We start from the raw sequence: 21704 nt of genomic DNA, 5'->3' as shown, positions 1-21704 counted from the left end.
GGTCCTGCTTTCGTATCCATTCTGTAAGTCTATGTCTTTTTATAGGTGAATTAAGTCCGTTGATATTAAGGGATATTAATGACCAGTGATTCTTCATCCCTGTTATTTTTGGTGGTAGAGTGTGTGTACTTCTCTTCTTTGGGGTTTACTGTTGTGGCTTTATCTATTGCCTGTGCTTTCAAGTGTGTATCTGACTTCCCTCGGTTGGAATTTTCCTTCTAGTGCTTTCTGTAGGGCTGGGTTTATGGATAGGTATTGTTTAAATCTGGCTTTGTCTTCGAATGTCTTGTTCCTTCCGTCTATGATGATTGAAAGTTTTGCTGGGTATATTAGTCTGGGCTGACATCCATGGTCTCTTAGTGTCTGCATTACATCTGTCCAGGTCCTTCTGGCTTTCAAAGTCTCCATTGAGAAATCGGGTGTTATTCTGATGGGTTTACCTTTATAGGTCACTTGGCCTTTTTCCTTGGCTGCTCTTAATATTCTTTCTTTATTCTGTACATTTAGTTGTTTAATTATTATGTGTCGAGGTGACTTTTTTGGGGGTCTAGTCTGTTTGGTGTTCTATAGGCTTCTTGTATCTTCATAGGCATTTCCTTCTTTAAGTTGGGAAAGTTTTCTTCTATAATTTTGTTGAATATATTTTCTGTGCCTTTGAGTTGGTATTCTTCACCTTCTTCTATCCCTATAATTCGTAAGTTTGGTCTTTTTATGGTGTCCCAGATTTCTTGGACATTTTGGTTCATGACTTTGTTGGCTTTAGTGTTTCCTTCGACTGATGGAACTATTTCTTCTACTGTATCTTCAATGCCAGAAATCCTCTCTTCCATCTCTTGCATTCTGTTGGTTATACTTGCATCCAAAGTTCCTGATCTTTTACTCAGGTTTTCTATTTCCAGCATTCCCTCTGTTTGTGTCTTTTTTATTTTTTCAATTTCCCTTTTCAGTTCTTGGACTGTTTCCTTTGTTTGTTTCATTGCTTTTTCATGATTTTCTTTCAGTGCTTTATTGTTTTCTTCCAGGACTTTAATGTTTTCTTCCAGGACTTTATTGTTTTCTTGGAGGGCTTTATTGTTTTCTTCTAATTTGTTTGCCCTTTCCTCTAGTTGTTTACATCGTTCTTCCAATTTTCTTGTCTTTTCCTCTACACAAGCCTCTACCTTCTTCATGAAGTTACTCATAAGGCTACTTTCTTCTGCTTCTTCCAATTTTTGGTGTTCAGGTCTAGATGTTGGAGGCGAGCTAGGTTCTGGTGATGCTGTATTGCTCTTCATTTTGCTGTATGTACTTCTGCCTTGACGTCTGCCCATCTCCTTGTGGTTCCTTCTTGGTCTTATCAGTGTACTTGTTTCACAAAGAGCTGACAGACTCAGGAAGACTCTCTTGTCCAAAAGGGAGTTCTCTTGTCCAACTCTTTGGTCCAGAAGGGAAGTCAGGGGCAAGCTCTGGTCCAGAATGGCAGTCGGGGACAGGTTGGGAGCTGGGGGCCGGTCTCTAAGTCTCAGGAAGTGGCTGGGGTCTTGGGCAGATGGGCGTGGGAGCAGGGCGCGGAGATTGCAGGGGCTTCCGGGGGGGCTGGAAAAGGGGATCCCTCCCGGTGGGGCTAGAAGGGGAGCTGCCCAGTGGCCAGAACCCGGCGCCAAGCTGTGCAGGCCTCCCCGCAGTGGCTGGTGCCCAGGGATGGGGTCCGGGCTGGACCCGGGTACTCACCTCTGGTCCAGAAGGGAAGTCGGGGGCAGGCTGGGAGTTGGGGGCCGGTCTCTAAGTCTCAGGAAGTGGCTGGGTTCTCGGGCAGATGGGCGTGGGGGCAGGGCGCGGAGACTGCAGGGGCTGCCGGGGGCTTGGAAAAGGGGATCCCTCCCGGTGGGGCTAGAAGGGGAGCTGCCCAGTGGCCAGAACCCGGCGCCAAGCTGTGCAGGCCTCCCCGGAGTGGCTGGTGCCCAGGGATGGGGTCCGGGTGGACCCGGGGACTCACCTCTGGTCCAGAAGGGAAGTCGGGGGCAGGCTGGGAGCTGGGGGCCGGTCTCTAAGTCTCAGGAAGTGGCTGGGGTCTCGGGCAGATGGGCGTGGGGGCAGGGCGCGGAGACTGCAGGGGCTGTCGGGGGGCTTGGAAAAGGGGATCCCTCCCGGTGGGGCTAGAAGGGGAGCTGTCCGGTGGCCAGAACCCAGCGCCAAGCTGTGCAGGCCTCCCCGCAGTGGCTGGTGCCCAGGGATGGGGTCCGGGCTGGACCCGGGGACTCACCTCTGGTCCAGAAGGGAAGTCGGGGGCAGGCTGGGAGCTGGGGGCCGGTCTCTAAGTCTCAGGAAGTGGCTGGAGTCTCGGGCAGATGGGCGTGGGGGCAGGGCGCGGAGACTGCAGGGGCTGCTGGGGGCTTGGAAAAGGGGATCCCTCCCGGTGGGGCTAGAAGGGGAGCTGCCCGGTGGCCAGAACCCGGCGCCAAGCTGTGCAGGCCTCCCCGCAGTGGCTGGTGCCCAGGGATGGGGTCCGGGCTGGACCCGGGGACTCACCTCTGGTCCAGAAGGGAAGTCGGGGGCAGGCTGGGAGCTGGGGGCCGGTCTCTAAGTCTCAGGAAGTGGCTGGAGTCTCGGGCAGATGGGCGTGGGGGCAGGGCGCGGAGACTGCAGGGGCTGTCGGGGGGCTTGGAAAAGGGGATCCCTCCCTGTGGGGCTAGAAGGGGAGCTGTCCGGTGGCCAGAACCCAGCGCCAAGCTGTGCAGGCCTCCCCGCAGTGGCTGGTGCCCAGGGATGGGGTCCGGGCTGGACCCGGGTACTCACCTCTGGTCCAGAAGGGTAATAAGACCTTTTAAGAGTCATGCTACATAAAATGGGCAATTAAAGAAGGTGGATAGTAAAAGGTAGGTAAAATCAAACATGAGAGAGGGAATACTGGGAGAAGAAAGGTTCAAATGTGGAGTGGGTGGGGAATGGAGAGAAGTGTACCCAAAATGAAGGGTATGTGAAAAAGCTATATGGGAACTATGGTGATGTTTGTGCTGAAATGTGATTTTATTTGTATGTTAATAAATAAAGTTGCCTGGGGGTCAGAGCTAATAGCAAGCCCTATATAGCAGAAGCCGGGTGGTGGCGCACGCCTTTAATCCCGATCACATGACAGACAGATCTCTGTGTGTTCAAGGATACAGCCAGCATGGAGACACAAGCCTTTAATCTCAATACCAACCATAGAGACCTAGAGGTCTGTATAGACAGGCAGTGATGAGGAGGTCATGTGGTTGGGTTTACAACCAATAAGAAGGCAGAACAGAAAGTCAATAAAAAGACAGACATACAGGAAGTAGGTCTCTTTCTGAGAGGAAGGACGGCAGTGGATGGTAAGGTGGTTTTAGTCTCAGCTCTTAGCTACTGCTCTGACCTCTTGGGCTTTTAACTCTGCATTTGGCTCCATGTTTCTTATTTAATAAGACTGTTACATCTACAGGAAACATACAGTATTGAAACCTAAGTAAAAATTTACTCAGAGGGGCTAGTAGAAGACAGGTGTTATAAAAATTAGGGGTGGGAAGTATTCTGGATTAAAGATTTAAGTGGGTAGGGGCACTGGGGAGACCAGGAAATAAAGGGTAGGTTAGCCGGACCTAATGATGTATGAAGAAACCTTATGGAAGTCAACTAATGTGTAAGCTAATTACAAATATAATAAAAAATGCAGTTTGTAGGGATGGAGAGATGGCTTGGCAGTTAAGAGCTCCTGGGACCTTATTTCAGTTCCCAGCACACATGTTATGTGGCTCACAACCACCCCCAAGTCTAGCTCTAGAGCATCTGACACCCACTTCTGGCCTCTTTGGGTACCAGTACATACTTGGCATATGTATGTACTGACACATACAAATAAACAAACATTGAAAAGGAGGTTTATCAGAGGCATCCTGCTCAGGTGGACAATACTACTCCCTGAAGACAAAGGCTATTAAAAGAAAATCTAAGTGCCAGGCGCAGGACATTTCCCTCTTTGAGTTTTGGTGACAGAGGCTCCACAGGCACCCACACCAGCACTGTTCATTGCCATGGCCTTTAGTTGTCCACTCTCACAAAACCGCAAGACTCTATTGCTGAATCCACCACACACTTGGACTGCAATGCAGTGAGAAATCAACTCCAAAATGCCCAGAAAGCTCCTTGCTAGCTAGTTTTTGTAGTACTGGAAGATGCTATGCTGGATGCTGGGGGAGAAGAGATACTGATGACCTTGCCTAGAACTGTATCCTACACCTTCCAATATTGACTCGGCAGGAAAGTTGTGCCCACTAGAATGATGGAGGTTATGGGAGTATCCAATCACTTTCTGATATGATTTGAGGGCTACCCAATGGAGGGATTTCATGTCTGTTACTGTAAACCTGGTCAAAGGCTCATGGCTGGGGAGATCATAGTCCCAGGTGGGGGAAACCTATTGGTGTTGTTTCACTAAAATGCCATGTAGTCAAAACATCTAAGGATGTATGTTTTTATTCGTAGATTTGTGTTGCTCTAGAGCTTGGTGGGAGAAGCTTATTTTCCCAGTGGGGAGTGGTTAGTGCACAGACTATGTTCTAAATGCTGAAAATAAGTGACTGCGACTACTCAGCAATAGACAGGACAGCCATATTAACCTCCCATATCCAAGGTGGGGGCAGAAAAGAGTGTAAGGGCCAAGTGATGGTGAAGAGAGCTATGAAGCACTGTCTTCTGGCCACGGAATGGCTGGTGCATACAGCAAATCACAGCAGGCATGGTTGCCTGCACAAAACTTGCACAAGCTCAAGAAGGTAAAAGTTCTGGCATGGATGGGCAAGGGGCTCCTAAGATTCCATCCCTATTGGAGGAGCTAATGACAGTTGGCCGGTGCTGAGGAGGGCAAGTCACTTTTCATTTGGGGATATGGTCACTGGTAGGTTTCTCGGACCCGGACCCCTGATAATGGCTCCACACCCGTGCACATTTGATAATCACTAATCGAACTTAGTGGATAATAATAATGATGATAACAATATTAATAATTTCAAAAATAGGACATGAAGTTGGGAGAAAGGTGGGCTGAGGGATCCTGGGATGAGTTGGAGGGAGGTTGTAGGGTGTAGATATGCTCGAAGTAGATTGTAAACATGTATACAGTTTTCGAAGAACAAAAAATTAAAAACTTCAAGTTACATACTTGGAGACTAGGGATGTAGATTAGTAGTAGAGTACTTGCCTAGCATGCACAAAATCTCAGACTTTATCTCCAACACCACAATAATGTGTGTATTTGTGTTTTACATTATAGTGCAGAAATAGTAAAAATCTATTACTATACTACATAACCACTGCCATTCACCAGCACAATTTCAACTAGGTTGTCTGTGTCAATAAGTTTCCAATATTTATCTCTGTTTCAGATCTTCAACTCCCAGATTTGTCTGACTGTATTGTAGACACATCTGTTTGGCTAATCTACAAACACATAAAAGAACATGGCCTCTGGCCTTCTCGTCTTATCTTTGTATTGTCTCAGCTATTGCCAGGTAAACAGATGGGTTTATGCCAAAAATCAGCTATTAACATGTTCTTTTCAAGAAGCCTTCTCTGAGTCCCTAAAATGATTTAGCTGGCACACTTCCATATTTCTATTGTCTCTACCTACCCATTCTCCATTATGGCATTTTCTGTTGCAATGCTACTGTTTATCTTATTTACCACACAGTGGAAAACACCAATTCAACTTATTAAAATTTTGTGTCCAGATTAAGTCCATTATCACTACATTATTTTTAAATTTATTTTTATTTTTTGTGTATGAGTGTTTTGCCTAGATGTATGTATGTGTACTACATGTGTGCCTGGTTCCTGCAGAGGCCAGAAGAATTGAATTCCCCTGGAAATGAAGTTTTAGGTTCAGGGAACTGAATCCGAGTCCTCTGCACGAACAGCAAGTGATTGATTAAAAGCCATATTTCCATTTTATTTATTTATTTATTTAATGTGTGCATGTTTGGGGATGCATATACCATAACTCGTGTGTGGAGGTCAGAGAACAATTTGCAGGAAGGAGTTGGTTCTAACTTCTACCTTGGTTCTGTTTCTACCATGTAGGTTCTGGGGATTGAACTCAGGTTGTTTATCTTGATGGCAAGTGTCTTTTTACCTATTAAACCACCCCACTATTCCCTAGATGAGTACATTTACTTAATTGATTAGCTAATGGTTATTTTTCTTAAGGCTTCTAATAAGTCTGTTTGTCACCAGCCTTTTACCACTTCTGACATTCTCAGCCTGTGTACATTTTCTTTTCTAATTTTCTCTAACTTATGCTTTGTTCATTTGCAATTCTTTGTGGCTGGAATTTCTTTCTGATCATCTGATAATCAAGAAAACAAATTGAGAGAATGAGAATCATCAGTTATATTTGTTTCATTCCTAGAAAAACATTTACGTTTTATGTTATAGATAAAGTTCTATTTAATTCAAAGTTTTGGATGCTAGAAGGCTCACACTGAAGACTAAGTAGTCAGCACATGAAATTTTGGGGGACATACTACATTCAGATTATCGCACAAGCCCCCTCATGTCCTCTTAAATCTACCATTTCACTACTTTTCTTCCCACATGAAATCCCACAAATCTTAATTTTGTGACCTCTAGAATCATCTATACAAATACATATATGCATGCAATAATAATTAATGACAAAAGAGGACATGAATTTGAAGGATATATGGGAGGATTTTGTGAGAGGAAAGGGATAAGAGAAATGCTGTAACCATATTACAATCTCAAAAACAAACAAAACCCCTGTTTACCCTCTTTATTAACTCCAGAAATAACTCGGTCACCTCTTGGCCACAAATGAGTGTGGTTCTCCCTAACCTTGGTTCCCAAATTCCCAACTGGTAAACCACAGCACACTGGTATGCTATAAGCCTGTGTGTAATATTCTGTTCAGGCAGACTCTGGCAGATTGGCAGCCTCGGGTAGCTCATCACGCGACATAGAGCAGAGTACAATACAATGCAAGAAGGTTATAGTAATATCTAATTAGTAACAAAGAAAGAAGACATGTTTCTGGGAAGACCTTGTTTTGTAAAATACATAACGATTAAAAGTTGATACCAATAGGATAAAAGGAGATGAAGTGAGAGTCACAATAAATATGCCACTGATCTCAATGCCATATATGAAAATTCAGACTCCTAGCACATATAAAAATAGCAAAAAATATGACAGTAAAAGTAGAAAAGAAGTGAGCTCAAACATGGTATAGCAGCTCCTAGCATAAGTATGTTTTTATATTAGTAAAATAATCATATAGTCAAATCCACAGTATACACTAAATCTTAATTTTAATTGAAATTTAGATTTATTGTTTGATTATTAATCTTAAAATAAAAAGCAGGGGCTATGGAGATATCTACATGATTAAGAGCACTTGTTCTTCCAGAGGACCCAGGTTCGAGTCTCAGTGCCCACATGGCAGCTAAGAAGTATCTGTAATTCTAGTTCTAGGGTATCCAGCATCCTCTTCTGGCCTCCATGGGTGCAAGAAGTGCATGTGGTGTATGGTGTATGCATGCAGCCCAAACACCTATACAACATAAAATAAGAAATAAATCTAAAAAATAGCAATCGTTTAGATGTACAATGCTTTGCATTTCCTTATCTGCTAAATATGATATTTTGTTACATTTCTGTAAATTCAAAAACTTTTATATTTATCTTCTAGTTATAATCAACTGCCTATATGCCTCCCTTGAGTATACCAAGAAAGTCCATTCCTTCCAGTTTTGCCTGATTGGATGACTCTTCATAGCTTCTCTACCTTCATATCCTCTTCACTCATTCAAGTATGACCTCCCTTTCTCAAACCATTCCAGATGCCCTTTTGTATTCCCATAGCATGGCACCATTGTGTCTGCCCAGTATAATAATGTTCATTCACTTTTCACATTTCCATGACTATTCTTCACGTACAGGGGACAAGTCAGGTTTAACTTTACATATCCTGTATCTGACATAAGACCAGATACACAGTAATACGTTTTCTACCATTTTAATTCATTCATGAATGAACTTCTGTGTATCTATGGTGCATGTGTAAGAGAGTATTGGTGCCTGAGCATCACAACACACGTGTGCAGTTCAAAGAACAAAGTGTTTGTTCCCAGGACAAGGTTCATGCCATTCAGCTTGCAGGGCTAGCACTTCCAGCTACTGAGGCATTTCATTGTTTCTTTCTACAAGTTTTTGATGGACAAATAGTGACGTAAATATAGGAATGGAATACTTACCTAATTTTTAGTAGGATGCTGAGGAGGTCATTCAACTTTATTCAAAACCTCAGAGAAAACACCCTACCAAAAATATTAGGCAGGATGACTAAAATTAACAGTACTACCCTGACTACTTGTATTTGAGGTTCTAAATACCAATATTTATGGGAAAAGCATGTAATTCTTTTACAAATGGCCAATTCTAGGAGTGATGTGGGAAATTTATTCAGAAATCAAAGAAGACAATGACCAATGAGATTATGTGGAAGAATACATTTACCAAAATAGAAGCTCCTAATTTCTCAAGCATCAAGAAATTGACTACAATGGATCAACACATTTAACATATTTTTAAATTAGGAATTCTAATTATCTTTAGGAAAATAATGACATACCTAAGAAACCAACTCCTTACTGATTTTTCTTTTCTTTTCTTTCTTTTTTTTGGTTTTTCGGGACAGGGTTTCTCCGTGTAGTTTTGGTGCCTGTTCTGGAACTCACTCTGTAGACCAGGCTGGCCTCGAACTCACAGAGATCTGCCTGGCTCTGCCTCCCGAGTGCTGGGATTAAAGGTGTGCATCACCACTACCCGGTCCATTACTGATTTTTATTAACAAAAATAAACAGCAGCAGCACCCTTAACTTTTGTGAAATAGATTTCAGCACATACATGCACTCACAAATAGTGGAAGGCCCTCCATTCTAGTCACTGCAATCATACTTTAGCTGCTTGCTAGCACCTCTGCCACGTCCCCCTTCCTTTGGGACTCTCCAGACCATAAACTCCTCCCCATCAGGGACCCTATAGTTTTTGTGTCTGGCATAGAGACACAGGTAATCTGCCAATGCTCTCCAGCACAACCCTCCCATTCTGGTGGCCCTGTGGCTGCTTGCCAGGGATCATGACCTCCTCCCAGCCTATCTCCTTCTCTTTAGGACCGGCAAGATCATAGACCCTTGCTACTGGAGACCCTTTATCCTGCCCACATGACACATAGACATAGGCAAGCTACTTGCACTCCCCAGCCAAGCCCTGCTCAGTCAGCCCATGGCTATTTGCACCAGATCCATCCTCCAGACCCAGTCCAGACTGCACATCCTATGCTCTAGTCCAGCCAGGTGAGTCTGCCTGACCCTATCATGCCTGTACTCTACCCAGTCCCCATAACTAACCCAGGTCTCCAATCAGGAGCCCCAGCCAAACTGGTGAGTCTAACCTGTGTCTTTACTGACATTTAGGTTTGGGACAGGTGGTATATCCTGCACATAGGTGGCATATCAGACACATAACCAACAAAGACAGTCCACATGTCAGATCTCATTGCCAAAAACAACATGCAAGGTCAATCAGAACGCACCCCTGCACAATAATCCAACAGTCCTATAGAAATGTTTTCCAATGACAATTACTTAGCTGAACCTTATGACAAGGAACTTAAAAGAATAGTCATAAACTTCATCAAAGATTCAAGGAGTTGAGAAAAGAACAAAAAGCACAACCAACTTTATGAAGTACCCAGGGTCCAGGGGCTTAGCTATGTCCGGCGTGGGATCTGAGGGGAAAAAAAAAATCTACGTACACTATGTTCTTATGTCTGTTAACTGTATTCCTCTAAGACAAAAAATCTACCAATACAGCTATAGCTCCACCAGGCATTCAAAGCAGGAGTAACTCTAGACGTACCAAGCTCTATATCTGTCTACTTTATTTCTCTGGAATGAAATCCTGTCTCCATAACTGCAGTTCCGTCCAGCTCCCTAGCTCATAGTCCAGCTAACGACTAAACTCCTGTGCTTCCAGTCTCATCCTCATTCTCTGTATCCTCTTTCTCCATCTCTGCTGATCTCTACTCTTGGCACTCAGAAAACTCTACTGGAGATCTGCTTACCCTCTATGGAACCTCTGTCATCCTCTCTTCTCTCTCACCATGCCCATTCCTCCATTTGTTATTCTACCTCTCACCTTGATATGTAAAATCCTCTTTTGTTCTCAGTCAGTTGCTCTGGAGAGCAGCTAGACCTCATGAGCTTCATTTGCACAAGAAACAAAGTGGCTTACTGACCTTATCCAGATACTGGCTTCAGCAGGGAAGTTACCTAGAAGTTCAGCAGGTTTGAAAATACTTGGCCACACAAGAATTTCATAGTAGAAGACAGCTGACATATTAAAGGCTGGATAGCACCAAGTATTCATAATAGATGGCTTGCCTTTCGACAGACCCTTGGCTGGTCAAAGTATAGTTTTAATACACAGATGAATCTCTATGATGTATTCTTGCAGCCTGCAAGACAACAAGAATGAACTCAAAACCAATAAATGGCTGAACAAAGCCCAAGAAAACACAAATATAAGCCTGACTGAAATGATGAAGACAATCTAGGATTTGAAAACCAAATAAAATAAAAATATTGAATATTGCTGAAATAAAGATGGAACTGAAAAATTCACTAACCCAATTAGAAAACTCAGAGGAAAGCCTTACAAGTAGAATGGATCAAGTAGAAGATAGAATATTAGAACTTGAAGATAAAGTAGAGGAATAAGACCACACAAGCAATGAATATAATTTTTTCCCAAAAACACAGGAAAAGAAATGAAATATGAAATGAAATAAAAATATCAGACCACACAAGATCAATGAAGAAGAAATCATCAGTTAAACGGATTCACAACAAATAAAGAGAAGAACCTGATCCCTGATGTCGATTGAAGGTGGACAGTTATTGTCACACACCTGAGGTAATGAATAGTCTGCGTAACTCCATAGGATAGACCTTAGGTGATATAAAAGGGGAGTTAACAGGCTATCTGGAACAGTTGGAGGGTTGGATAGAAGACCTGGTGTTAGAACAGGCCTTCCATATATTAGTTCAAATGGAGAAATTGAAAGAGGCTTTTTAGGAAGAGCCCTGAGCCTGAGAAGAGCTAGAGGCAATAATCTTACCCAGTCGAGATGAAGTTCCTGTGACATCTTAGTAAGAATAGGTTTTTTTTTCACTTTAAAAAAATTTATTTAAGGAACACAAAATGCATCTAAATGATTTTTTTGTATTAATTTGAGACAGAGTTTCTCTGTGTAGCCCTGGCTGTCCTAGAACTCACTCTGTAGCGCAGACTGGCCTGGAACTCGGAGATTTGCCTGCCTCTGCCTCCTGAGTGCTGGGATTAAAAGAGTACACCACTACTCCAAGCATCTAAATGATTTTTGAAAACCCCAAATTTAACTTTATCATCTGGTACCCATCACTGTACCCAGTCTAAAGGTGGTGTGAAGACTCTAATTCCAGATAAATTGTTGAAATTTCTGACTACAAGAACAGGTATGGCCCAGCGGTGGGTGGCACACACCTCCTCCCGGAACCAGTCCCCTTGGCCCGCCATGTACACTCAGGAGAGAGCTGGTGAGGGTCCCCCTGTTTTCTGACAAAGAAGTTTCCTGTAAAAAGCTAACTGGCCTATCTTGTTAGGTCCAATGCAGCCATGTCCTCACTGTTTCTGTCTTCTAGTCAACAGATCTACAGACATTAGAGAGTTAAATAAGAAATCAACCCCTGCTCTGTGTACTTCCTAGGTGAGACCAGGGTTTACAACATCCATGGAAAGAGGCAGAAGCATAAAATGTGAAATTGGAGGCGTTTCAGTCACCAGTAAAAGAAATTCTCAAAACTTAATTACATCTATTGCATGTAGAGTAAAATGGGAACAGTGGGAAAACAACTTGATTTGTAGGTTTTAAGGTCCTAACTTAACAATGAGACTGTTTTATTAAAACCATCATAAAAATAAAAACCCATCTAAATGCAACTGTCAGTGTTCCTAGGGCTAGGAAAGGGAGGTTTCCAGGCTTAGGTGAACAGCTCTCTGGGCTGCTGGGTGTATCCCCTTGGGGGTTCCATAGGCTATGGAGAAGCAAGCTGTGCTCAATTCCATACATTACCCATAGGACTGAACCCCAACTACACGACTATTTAAATCTTGTCCTGATCCAATGCCTAAGGACTGGAGATTTTGGCTTGATGTACCTGCATGGGAAGCCAGCAACCTTCACAGCCCACACCAGAACCAAGAGGCACACGGGAGAGCAGCTGCCGGCCCCCAGGTACCATCACCTAAGAGAACTGCCAGCTTTCAAACCTCACAGCTTTCGCCGTTCAAAACCCAAGCTAAAAAGTAAAAAGTGAAAAAGTATTTTTGCATGATAGAGGAGTGTGAAGTTTCTTCCATAAAGCAGTATATAAGCTTACAAGCAATTAAAAAAAAGAGTAACTGCATCAGTCTTAGTGGGATTTGGACATCAGTCCACTCCAGGTCTAGGACAAGGGCAAGCCTCGGGTTCTTCACGGTGGGGCAGAGAATGGAAACACGAGGCTGGGCAGCAGTCGGGGCACGACACACTAAGTACTAATGTCATTCTTGACAGGGAGGACAGTGGGAAAACAAGGCCACACCAACTGCTCTCCACACCTCCAAAGTTCATGCTAATTAGGGAAAGCGAACCCCAAAACTCCCGCCTGCCACCACTAATGAGGGTGTTGGAGTAATGACAGACTCTGTGGGACAAGCTGGGTATGACAGAAAGCCATATTCACAAGAGTCTGAGACAGGAACTGGGAAGCCACTGGACAGGCAGGAAGTGGCCGCTGTTTTCTGCTGTGGACCTGGGGAAACCTCCCCTTCCCTGCCCTGCCCTGCCTCCCGGGAGGAAAGCAGGGATGCTCTGAGTTAGCTTTCCAAGGCTCCTGCAATGCTGCTGAAGTGCTGATGGAGAATCTCACAGCAGCCGGGCACTGGGATCATCTCAGGGGACACTGTTGGACACCCAAAGGTGACAAACTGAAATGAGCTGGACTTGAGCTGCTGGCTTGGTCTCTGCACACCAACGGCCCTTTTTGTTCCGTTCCCTGGCATGCCCCCCCCACCCCCACCCCCACTCCCAGGCAGCAGCAGGGTGTTATTTGGGGAAGCTACTGGTTTTGCCATTTGCTTCCAGAATCACAGAGACTGTAACAAACCTTACACTAAACACTGTGCAGTCCTGAGTTGGGTGTGAGCCCAGCAAGGAGGGCCGAGTTCATGAGGACTCTCTTCCCTCCTTGGCGCGGCGTCATACATGGCCTTCGGCCTTTCCTTCTTCCATGGCCCGACTCTCGGATCTTTTCCCAGTCGCTCCTTCTGCAGCCTTCTTGCTCACCGCTTTGCTGGCTGCTTCCTTGGCGTCCTGCTCTGCAAACTTCTTGAACATGTTGGCGTACACCTTGCGGTCCCGCTCATTGTGCTCCTTGGCCTTCTTCTGGCACACGGAGATCTGCAGTCTTGCGGCCTTATTCTGAGGGTTGACCTCCAGTACCTTCTCAAAGTCACCTCTGGCCGACTCAAACTCATTCATGAGCAGCTGGGCGTCACCCCTTCTGTAAAAGCCTTTCTCATTGGCACTGTCCAGTCCAAGGGCCTTGTCGCAGCACTCCACGGCTTTGTTGTACTCTCTGAGCTTCAGGTAGCACATGGCCAGGTTGAGGAAGGCTGCAAGCAGGAACGATTCAGAGGTTTTTGACTCCTTCTCGGACAGGCCGTACTCCATCTCCAGCCAGGATACTATCTTCCCATACTGAATCACAGCCTGTATGTACTTGTCTCCCTTGAAGTACACAGTTCCCTTCTCTTTGACAATGGCAGCCTGCTCCAGTTTTTCTTTGGTGTCCATCTCCCAGGATTCTTTGGCCTTTTCGAAGCTCTTAAGGGTAACTTCATAAATCAGTTCAGCATTGGGTTCAATGCCAAATTTAGGCTTCCCTGCCTCTCCAAAACCATATTGTGGTCCAAGATACAAAACACACTGCTCTTCCCTCTGCATTTTCTCCAGGGCTTTGTCAATTCCAATTGGAATGTCGTGGTCTTCTCCTTCACCAACAACGAACACCACATCTCTGCAATCAAACATCCTTCCACCACAGCAGCCTTCCAGGTGGACCTCCACTGTCGCCCCTTCATTCGGGTTGGAGTAGCCCTCTCCTTTCTGCTTGATTCTACGGATGATGCCCGATTCTTCAAATAAGTCCTCGCCTTTGAAATCAAGGAGTTCAATCTCAAAAAAAGAGAGATGCGTTCGAGGGAATTTTCGGGAGGCTGCCAGCAGAGCCATAAGCATATTCTGGTTTACACAGTATATGGCAGAGCTCTCCTTTCTTCATGGTAGCCACCCCAATGTCCCAGGCCTTGATAACCTGGCCTTTGCCAAGGTTAAAAACAAATGGCTCATTTCTATCATAAGTGGAATCAAACTTCTTTCCATTGGACAATTTTCCTTTGTAGTGGACATAAACTTTGTCACCAATCATTGGGGCTTCCTCACTAGTTCCCACTCTTTTGACAATCTTTAGCACTCCTCTATCTTTTCTGGTAGTGATGTCTTCTCCCTGTTCAGCCACGGCGGCGGCCGGGTTTTCTCCATTGTCGCTGCTGCCTTCATCAGGAGTCATTGTCTTTTATGAGTAGAAAACCTCAGTCGCCCTGTCGCTCAGCCGCGCGCCGGACACCGCCGCTGCCGGAGGTAAGAATAGTTTTTAAAGACTGATTGGTACGCTCTTCCTTTCCTGAGGATTGAGGATGGTATGGGATATGAAAATGCCAAGGAATGTTAAGAGCCTTAGCTAGTGTCGAGAAATCTGAGAGGTGAACTCTGGGTCATTGTCAGACTGTCAGAAGAGAATCAGGAACCCCAGACCGAGGAATAATTTCTCGGAGAAGGAGGTCTGCAACTGTCTGAGCCCACTTATTAGAAACCGGATATGAAAATGAGTCCACCATCACGAGGAGATATTTAACTTTCCTGATGGTGGGCATATGGGTAAAATTGAACTGCCAGTCAGTCCTTGGAAGGGAACCTCTAGCCTGGTGGGTGGGAAAAGGCTGACTCCTGTACTTGGTATTGGGATCTGTTTTTTGGCAGATCTCACAAGAGGCAGTAATAGTTCTTAAGAACTGTAAGTCCTCAGAGGTGGGCTGCAGGTGAGCTTTTACAAATTGAGACAGAGCAAGACTATTAGGATGAAAGAGCTGGTGTAGATAGGAAAGAATTTGTCTAGTGTCGGGAGTTCCCTGTGAGGGTATAAGCTGTACTGTATGGATTCCCTGTGGTGGGTGAGGTGAGACTTGGCCCTGGAAGGCCGCTGTCTTGGCTGCCTGGTCAGCCTGGTTGCTTCCCTTACAGATGATAGAGCTATCAGTCTGATGAGACTGGCAGTGGACAATTCCTATAGCTTTGGGGAGGTGGGAAGCCTCCAGGATGGCCATTATTTGGCCTGAGTTACATATGGATCCCCCTTTTGCTTCGAGAAGGCCACGCTCCCTTCAAATAGCAGCGTGGGACAAGAGGATATGAAAAGCATATTTGTAGTCTGTGTAAACATTTAGAGATTGTCCCTGTGCCAATTGGAAGGCACGGGTGAGAGCTATCAGCTCAGCCTGTTGGTTAGTGGTGTGTGTGGGTGATGCCTGTGCCTCTATTATCTCAGTATCTGACACTATGGCATAACCCACTTTACGGGTCCCTTCATATAAAAAGGAGCTGCCATCTGTGTACCAGGTATAAGTAGCCTGAGGCAATGTGCCCTCCTGTATGTGTGAAGGGTGAGGTAACAGTTCCTCTAAGGTTTCAGTGCAGGAATGAGGAGAATAGTCAGCATTAGGTTGAGGGAGGAGGCTTGAAATATTAAGAGGTGGACAAGTCCAGAAAGTAAGTGTGGCATCCTCTAGTAATGCCACCTGGAGAGAAAGAACCCGGGAAGGAGGTAAAGTTTGTAAGCCTTTATAAACTAAGAGATGGGACAGGTTGTGGTGAGAGAAGACAGTAATAGGTGACCCAAAGCTTAGCTTCTTTGACTCCCGAATAAGGAGCTCTGCAGCTGCTAAGGCACGGATGCAAGGTGCCCAGCCCTGACTGGTAAGGTATAACTTCTTTGACAGATAGGCTACAGGTGCAAAGGAGGGTCCCAGCTGATGCCCTACAGTTCCCAGGGCAAATCCCTCCTTCTCTGCTACATAGAGGGAGAAGGGATGGGTTAAGTCTGGAAGATGAAGCCCTGGGGCCTGAAGAAGAGCCTGTTGGAGCTTTTGGGAAGGTTTAGTGACAGGATGGAGGAGGGGCTCATGTGGTAAGCCCTGAGCTGCCTCATATAAGGGGTGAGCAAGGAGAGAAAAAGATGGAACCCAAGACCGTAGGAAGCCAGCTATTCCTAGGAAAGACAGAATCTCCTGTTTAGTAGAAGGGACTGTAAGAGACTGGATTAGACGCTTTCTGTCTACAGTAATAGCCTTGTGGGTTGGAGTAATATTTAGACCCAAATAGGTGACCTGGGGAGTTGACAGCTGAACTTTAGAAGGAGATACTCTGCAACCTCGGCTGGATAAGAAATTTAGGAGAGCAGAGGTGGTAGTTTGGCTAAACTGTAAGAACGGGCTACAGAGTAAAATATCATCTACATACTGTATTAGTTTAGAGCGAGGGAGAGACAGAGAAAGCAGGTCAGAGCCTGATCAAATAGGTGTGAACTGTCTCTGAATCCCTGTGGCAGAACAGTCCAGGTCAGCTGTGTGGACCGGTGAGTGTCAGGGTCAGTCCAGGTGAAAGCAAAGGTATTTAAGAGACTGAGGACTGAGAGGAAGAGAAAAGAAGGTGTCTTTGAGATCTAGAACTGAGAAGTGAGAGGTTCCTGAAGATTGTAAGTCAGAGGTGGTGGGTGACTCCAAGGAAACGGCATCCTCCTTGCAAAGCAAGACTGATGCAACATATAAACTCCCAGTGACTGTGACAGCATCCACGAGACCTGCCCAGGTGCAAGTCAGACAAAATCCTAGCACTGAGAAGGGGAAGTGCACACTAAACAAGAAGCTGTTTGCAATTGATAGCTGCTGGGAAAGGGAAAGTCAGTGTCTCCAAAGGAGTGTCACTGTGGATATCAACTACATCCTGGGGTAGCCCCAAGCCCAAGGAGGTCAACAGAAAATGAACTCCAATGGTGTGTGTGTGTGTGTGTGTGTGTGTGTGTGTGTACTTTTGGTTTTGTCTTGGCATCTTTTTCTATTGATTTTGTTTCTTTTTTTGTTAGTCATCTGCTGTGATTTTTGTTTCTTGTTCCCCTCCCCCATTTTTGAAATATGGAGAAAAAACATGAAGTTGGGTGGGTAGGGAGGTGGGGAGGATCTGTAAGGAGTTGGGGGAGAGGAAAGAATATGATCAAATATGTTGTATGAAATACATTTTAAATAAAAATAAAAAGGATTTTAAAAATCCCTACAATATTCTCCACAGAAATAAAACAAATCTAAAATATCCATGGAACCCCAAAGTAATCTGGATAACCAAAGAAGTTCTGAACAAAACCTCCCCCAAAATAAAAAAACCCAAACCCAAACCCAAACCAACCAAACAACCTAACTAAAAACAATGCTGGACAGATTACCAAACCAGATTTCAAGGCATATTGCAGATGTATAGTTATAAAAAATTGTATTGTACTGGCACACAAATAGGCATGTAGTCCAATGGAACAAAATAGAAGTCCCAAAACATGAGTACATATAATTATAGCCATTTGCTATTTGACAAAGATGTCAACAATGTACATCAGAAAAAAAGATAGTATCTTCAGCAAATGGAGCTGGAAAACTGGGTGTCCACATGTAGAAAAAAGAAATTAGACCCCTATCACCCTTTACACACACACACACACACACACACACACACACACACACACACACACACACACACACACAAACAAAAAACCCCAACTCTGAATGGATCTGGATCAAGTAATTCAATGTGAAACCTAAAATGCTGGACCTGCTAGAAGAAAATATAGGCAGTACCCTGCAATGTATAATAGTTATAGGAAAGGGCTTTCTGAATAGGACTTAATTTGCACCATAATTAAGGCCAACAACTGACAGGCAGAGCCCTATAAAGTTGGAAATTTTCCATTCAGCTAATGCAATTGAATGATAAGGAACCCCACCGAGTGTGGAGAGAATCTTCGGTAGCTATACTTTTGACAGAGAATTAACATCTAGATTATATAAAGAACTCCTACCCCCCACCAAAGCCAGTCAAGAAAACAAATAACCCAGTGAAAACAGAGAAGGGAAAATGGCTAAGAAATCATTTAAAAGGTGTTCACCACCATTAGCAAATTAGGGAAAAGAAAATGAAAACAACTGAGATTCCATCTTATTCTAATCAGAATGGTTACGATTAAGAAAACAACTTACAACAAATGCTGGTGAGGAGGTGGGGGAAAGGGAACCCTCATCACGGTTAGTGGGGTTGTAAACTGGTGCAGGCACTCTGGAATTCACTGAGAAGTCTCAAAAAGCTGAAAATCAGTTAATCATATGATTCAGCTTTCCCACTCCTTGGCATATACCTAAAGGACTTCCGCTCCACAGATACTTGCTCAGCCTTGTTTATTGGTGCTCTCAATTCACAATAGCTAGGAAATGGGAACAACCTAAATGTCCTCCAAGCAATGAATGGATAATGAAAATATGGTACATGAACACTATGGAATGTCATTCAGCCATAAAGAAAAAAACGTGAAAAATTACAGGTATGTAGATGTAAACAGAAAATACTAAAAATGATGAGGTACCCCAAAGTAAAAAAAAAAACCATTGCACATTTTCTCTGTTTCTTCACTTCAAACCTTCAGATATGTGTATATAATTAGGAGTAAATGCAGAAACCAGGAAAGTAAAAAAAGGGACCAAGAATGTGGGGAAAGAATTCCACAGAGAGGAATTACAGGGAATAGGTGATACGAAGGGAGAAATGGGAAAAACAGAGAGAGCTTTAATTTGGGATGGTGGAGGACAATACAGAAAGAGAGGAAGAAAGAGGGGATGAATAACACTAGGCTTGTTTTCAGTAGCAATAGTGAACTGTATTATTTCATATTCACCTAAAATTACACAACTACATATGTGTGTGTATATATACACATATAAGTGCACACACACACACACACACACACACACACACACACACACACACACCCCCCATAAACTATCTAACAGAATCCCCGGTGCCAGACATGGGAAGCCTCCTTTTGAGTGGGTTGTCACAGGAGTCCAGGATGCTCTAAAAGCAATATGAATTATTGCTGTTGCCCTTGGTTGCTTCCCAGAAGTTGCAGGTGGGACCTTATTGCTGAGGACACCACAGACTTTGGACACAGGACTCGATGGATTTGAGCTGCATCTGGCCCAAAGGCCCATTCCCTCCAGACTACAGGAAGGCACTCTATGCAAGTTGCCAAGGGAGGAAGGCAATCAATAGTCCCACCCAGTTCTGATGCCTATGAATCACAGCAATGACAAACCCTGCAAGATATCGCTAAGGCACCATGATGACACTTGGATCTTGGTGATAACCTACAGCTGTCTCTTCGAATTTAAAGCCTGCTCAACGGGAAGGAAATCATGCCTGGTACTGTAAACCTAGTCACCCCTTGTTAGTGAGTTCATTGTTCTTAGATGAGAACACACTTCTACCACAATTGCCACATCTGTAGTACAAGCCTTCTACCTGGGGTATGGGGAACACTGTGGAGTGTGTGCGTGCGTGCGTGCGTGCGTGCGTGCGTGCGTGCGTGTGTGTGTGTGTGTGTGTGTGTGTTGGGGGTATGATGTGGGGAGTGGGTGCACTGTAGGAGGCAGAGGACCAGGAAGTCTACAATACTGTGTCTTCTAGACATGACAGGGAATATAAACTCATGAAATCTCAACAATATGACTGCCAAAAAAGGCTTGAACAATGATAACGGCAGTTTTAATTCTGCTGGCATGGGTGAAAGCTCACCAGGCCTCACACCTCGATAAAAAGCTGTAGGTAGGTAATTACTGTCTGTTGATAGAGGGATAATTAGTCTTCTTCAGGAATGAGACCCCTCAATGGTAATCTGAAAACAATTGGTCAGCTCTGAAATCACACACACACACACACACACACACGCACGCACGCACGCACGCACGCACGCACGCACGCACGCACGCGCGCGCGCGCGCACACACACACACACACAGCAGGGGAGCCATTCTACAGTATGAATGAGCTTGTATGTCTAGAAGACAAGTGGTCATTTTAAAATTTGTTGTTATTGTTTAGATTCCTCCTTTTAGCTCTTAATTTTTTTGAGGGGGGCATATAATTAAAGCATTTCCCCCTTTGCTTTCCTCTCTACTGTTGAGTCCTGCTCAAGCTGTTGAACGGTTCTGAAGTGGGGGAGTCTGGAATTGGGAAATAATAGCTATGAAATATACACATAAATGAAGAAATAGAGACACAGGATAGCTTCAGGAGGGCTCTGGGTCAATACCACAGATTCCTGAGTTTTATTACTCACAGTCTTTATATACCCAAAGCAAGGGGGTCAAAAAGATCTCCCCCTTTCAAGTACATCACGGTTCAAGATACAAAGTACAATCGAGTGTAAACACCTCCTTAGTACTCAAGACATCTGGTGACCACACTTTATGGCAAAGCATCCTATAATTAGGCCTTGAAGTATGACACCCAGTAACCACGCTTTTGGCCAAAACATCCTATTATGCAGCCTTGCAGGGAAAAACAAGCTCAGACTCTCTGACCTTGAGTCAAGACAAAAACAAGCCACAAGCTGGGGTCTCTGTGGGCCCCAACATGTAACCCTCCCATGTAACATCCTACTCTCTTTCAAATTCATGGCCACTTTTCTTTAATTATATACATATAATTAAATATATTATTAAATATAAATATATTCCTAGATACATAATACACAACCTGCTCTGTCTGTGTAAGTTCCTTGTACATATGTATGTTTTCAGGGCTGACCATTTGGTATTGGACAACCAGTTGGTGTGATTTTCCCCACAGAAGTCTATTTCCCTCTCTGTCAGTATTCCTTAGTTACCTATGAAGATGGTAAGAGCCAGAGAAACATGGAGTTTGCCACGAGATTATGCCTCCTAGAAATGTGAGAATGTAACCATAAAGTCTTACTAACATGGCTGCCTAAACATGACCTGAACAAGAACAACAGCAATAGACATGTTAATGTGGACAGGGGACGATCATGAGGATTCAACCCTAGAAAAGGAGGTTTTATACTGAACTGATAAAGTTACTGTAAAAAGACATCTTAAAGATAATCATGGAATTATGAGTATAGACTATTATGACATAAGAAAATGTTCAGAATCTTAAGTTTTCAAAAAATCATTTCTTTCATTCTTGAGATTATAACATAATCACATTTTCCCTCCCTTTCCTCTCTCCAAATCCTCCCATATACTCCTCCTTGCATTTTTTCGAATTTATGGACTATTTTTCATTAATTGTTGTTACACACACACATACATGTGTATATATATATATATATATATATATATATTCCTAAATATATAAGTACAACCTGTTCAATACT

General features: G+C 44.0%; 1 long non-coding RNA gene and 1 pseudogene across 3 annotated transcripts in view; one reads left to right on the top strand and one right to left on the bottom strand.

Moving 5' to 3' along the window:
- The window catches only part of LOC143270913 (uncharacterized), a 126749-nt gene that overhangs the window by 73025 nt on the left and 32020 nt on the right, over positions 1-21704 (top strand). Inside the window, exon 3 of one of the 3 annotated variants that reach the window (XR_013048125.1) lies at positions 10833-11918. The exons of the other annotated variants lie outside the window; for them this stretch is intronic. This is a non-coding gene — a long non-coding RNA (uncharacterized LOC143270913). Of the gene's footprint in view, positions 1-10832; positions 11919-21704 lie in introns of those variants that run through there. 3 annotated transcript variants of the gene reach the window in all.
- Positions 13172-14788, bottom strand: LOC102911918 (peptidyl-prolyl cis-trans isomerase FKBP5 pseudogene; annotated as a pseudogene).

The sequence above is a fragment of the Peromyscus maniculatus genome, chromosome X, assembly GCF_049852395.1.
Source record: "Peromyscus maniculatus bairdii isolate BWxNUB_F1_BW_parent chromosome X, HU_Pman_BW_mat_3.1, whole genome shotgun sequence".
Lineage (NCBI taxonomy): Eukaryota > Metazoa > Chordata > Mammalia > Rodentia > Cricetidae > Peromyscus > Peromyscus maniculatus.
The sequence above is the reverse complement of the archived record's forward strand: the minus strand, read 5'-3'. Positions and strand labels throughout refer to the sequence as shown.